This window comes from Galeopterus variegatus, unplaced genomic scaffold (genome assembly GCF_000696425.1).
Source record: "Galeopterus variegatus unplaced genomic scaffold, G_variegatus-3.0.2 Scaffold2222, whole genome shotgun sequence".
In the NCBI taxonomy this organism is placed as follows: domain Eukaryota; kingdom Metazoa; phylum Chordata; class Mammalia; order Dermoptera; family Cynocephalidae; genus Galeopterus; species Galeopterus variegatus.
The window spans coordinates 86109-89718 of record NW_007728333.1 but is presented as its reverse complement, the minus strand read 5'-3'; positions in this window follow the sequence as shown (position 1 = coordinate 89718).

The following is a 3610-nucleotide window of genomic DNA, read 5'->3' as shown; positions in this document are numbered from 1 at the left end:
TTGTTATTGCTTTATTATTATTATCACCCAAGGTGGTGTTAGAAACTTGGTAAGAAGTTTAGTATCTGACTACCATATTCAAAATTGGAAAATTAAAAAAAAAAAAAGCAAGAGAGCCAAGGCGAAAAGTTAAACAGGTTGGCAATGGGGGTAGCTGGGGCATACAGAAGATAGAAGTAGGTTGTAAGAGAAGTGAGGCAGAGGAACACTTTTGTTCAGAGTTTCTGAAATTATCCATAGCCTTTATCAAGTGCTCAGAGACTCTGGCATGAGTTTGCCAAGAGTGGAGAAAACTACCAAGGAGTGAACACAATCTGCACAAGCTACTGGTAAAAGCTGCAGTTTGCTTAAGGCCTTACTTCAAGACTGGCAGAACTGGGGTTCCAGTCCAGGTTTCTTGGCTGCTGAGTTCACGGCTCTTTTTCCTTCACCATACTCAGTCATCATACATATATATGTATGTGTGTATACACACACACACACACACACACACACACACACACACACACACACACACACACACACACACACACACACACACACACACACACACACACACACACACACACACACACACACACACACACACACACACATATGTAAGTCAAAATGTCAAAGAGAGACTTGGGAACAAAGGAAAAATTCTGGTTTCCTTGCAATATTGCCAGAAATGTTCCTGGAATAGAAAAATATTGTAAAGGATATGGAAAGAGGGAAATAGATGATCTTGTAAATTCCTCCCACCCTTTTAATGTTTCCTGAATAAAAGACCAAGTGAAAGTTTCCAGATGAAACTCTACAAATCTAATTTACGCAATAGGAAGAAAAGAGTACCTACTATCTAATACTCAAAATAGCTTTGTGAATATAATATTGTTATTATAATTATCTTTCAGTTGAGAAAACTGGGAATTGGAAAAGTTAATTATTTGCTACATTCACGCAACTAGTAAGGGCAAAGCTAGGAATCAAATCCAGCCAGATGTGCATGTATATGTTACACTGTCACTGAGATAAAACATAGACTTAGAATGGAAAGGAGTTCTGGTATTTTCATGAATAGAGAAGCAAAATCTTACTAGTTAAAAGAAACTAGATGTTTCCCATTATTTTTCCTCTCTTTCCTATAAAAGTATGGAATTAGGTCCTGAAATAAAATAATTTTTAAGGGCAAAGTAATGGTTACAATAAGATTTCAGTGACTCCTGTTTTAAGTGCTCCGTGTACCTGTTATTCCTTTATTTAAGACCGTACTCATTACCAGTAGCTTCACCTGGCCTGGCCCCAGTCCCCTAATCTCACAGTGGTGTTCCTATTCAATTCCTTAGTGATCTTTACACATTAGCAGAACGAGAAAAATCTCGCTGAAGACCTTACCAATATTAAAATTATTTTTTTTTCTTGTTCTTGTAATTTGCTGCTTCTATCATTATGGAAATCATATCATCCGAAGACTGTAGAAAATTCTCTTTTCTAGTTGTTTTCATAAGACAGACTGTTTTTAAGGATGCCCCTTAGTATTTGAAATTAAATTTTGAACTACATTTGAGTTAGGATGTGAGAAGGGATAAACTTAATACTTGTTCAGAAACATGAAAATAATCTTACTGTGACTACTAAGTCTTGGTCTCAGGTCATTTTACCTTCACCCATGATGAAGACAGCTTTACAGAGATGAGCTGTAGGCAGACTGTAGGTACTACATCTCTCAATGTGTTTCTTCTCACTGACTTTTTCTTAGAAGACCAGCAAAACTTTAAGAGATTTTGTTGCCTTTGCTATGAGCTGTTCATATTAGTGAATTCCCCCCAGTGGGTGAGGGAAAAACCTTAGAATCATGAAATGGGAATTAGAGAAGATTGTTTCAGTGGAAGAAAAGCTCTTCCAACATTATTTTTTGATAGCTCATGGATCACTTCTTTTTAATGTGCTTTTAGGTGTCACTTAATACTATCTAATAAATCATCTTTTATACTAAATATTTCCAGTAATTTATTTAGATTGTATCCTGAACTTTTGGCAAATCTGTATGATTGAGATTTGCCATGGATGGTTCAGAAATAATTTAAAAATATTAAACTATGTCATTTGTGATCGAGTTTACAAAAGGACCTGCTGATGTGAATGAAATGGACTTTAATTCCATCATTGTGATTAAATATCTTTAACTACTGAATAGATAGTTATCGATTCTACTCAAAAATCATTGTAGAACTTTTTGCAAAATGACATTACTTATAGAATTCCAATTTACCATAGTACATTGCCATTATACAATCATCACTGAATGCTCTTGGCCACAAGACTTAGTGCCAGAGCCTCTGGCATGGCACCTTGGACCATCCAGAAACTTTCCCTTGTTCTGGACTCCTGTAAAAATTCCCACCCTCAGTAAGTGAGTCGGAACAACTCACTGAAGGGTGCCATGTGCTGATTTCAAAATAGGCTCACCCAAGTATGGGGCCTCTACTGCACTGATGGAGAGTTTAGGGCAGAACAACTTACCTTTCACCTTGGAGGAGATATGCAGTCCAGACCACTGGACTTCCAGAAAGTTCGCTGAATTGTATCTTCTTGGAGTTTACTTCCCATTCTCTTTCACAACCATGTCTTTCCGAGGCATTGGGGGTCCCTGCTGCTTGATGTCATCAGTGGAGTGGTCCAGCTGCTGTTTTGTGACAGGGCAAAACAACCAGTGTCCCTGTGAACAATACGATAGCAAGAAGTTGAATAGTGGATGTGGTCCTGAAGCAAGACAGTGAAACTATACTCTTTACCGAAAGTGAAAGTAAACCGTATCTGTTGATTGCTGCTTCATGCTTTAGAAGATAAAGCGTTTTCCAGATCCTTGCTGCATACCAGTTGCTTTAATATGTGTTGATTGGCTTTAGTGAAGAGTGTACATCCAGAACAACAAATTAATTTTCTGATTAAGTTTGTGATAATTTACTGTCCTTTTCCAAGACCTATCAGCCTTTTGCACAAGCCAAACCAGAGTTAAATGAAGACGCTACGAGTCATCATTCCAGCATCTTTCAGGTTTTTGATGGTGGCAGGCACTGACCTCTGCAGCTCCCCAGGGATGTGATTTTGGTTCTGGATTACTATTGTGTAGGGACATAGAGCTCCACAGGCGTCCTTTAGGCTCTTCCTACATACTACTTATCACACTGTAGGCCACAGAACCAATGTAATCACTATTATACATAGCTCAGTCATCTATTTAACTATTCTGCAGGAAATAAATAATAAAGAAAGGGTTTGAAGGTTAACTGGGCCCATTATGAAATAGACTGTGCCTAAAATTTATTATAAAACTTATATACATGCTGCTAGATCTCAGGGTATCCTTGGATGATAAAAATCAGCTCAGAGCCAGTGTCCAATAGTCCCTGAAAGGCCTCGTTGTTTCCTTTTTTCCCCAGGCACAGTCATTCTAGGGAGTGGTGGCAGCTCCCTCTGGGGAAGACCAGGCAGATTATTTACAAAACGTAAATGTCACAATAGTGCATAGCCCTTCCTCGATGGCACAGTCTTCTATTTACTCATGTGACATGATTAGCTCTGGAATTAGATGAAGGACTCAAATCAGGCCTCTATCTGCCTGGTC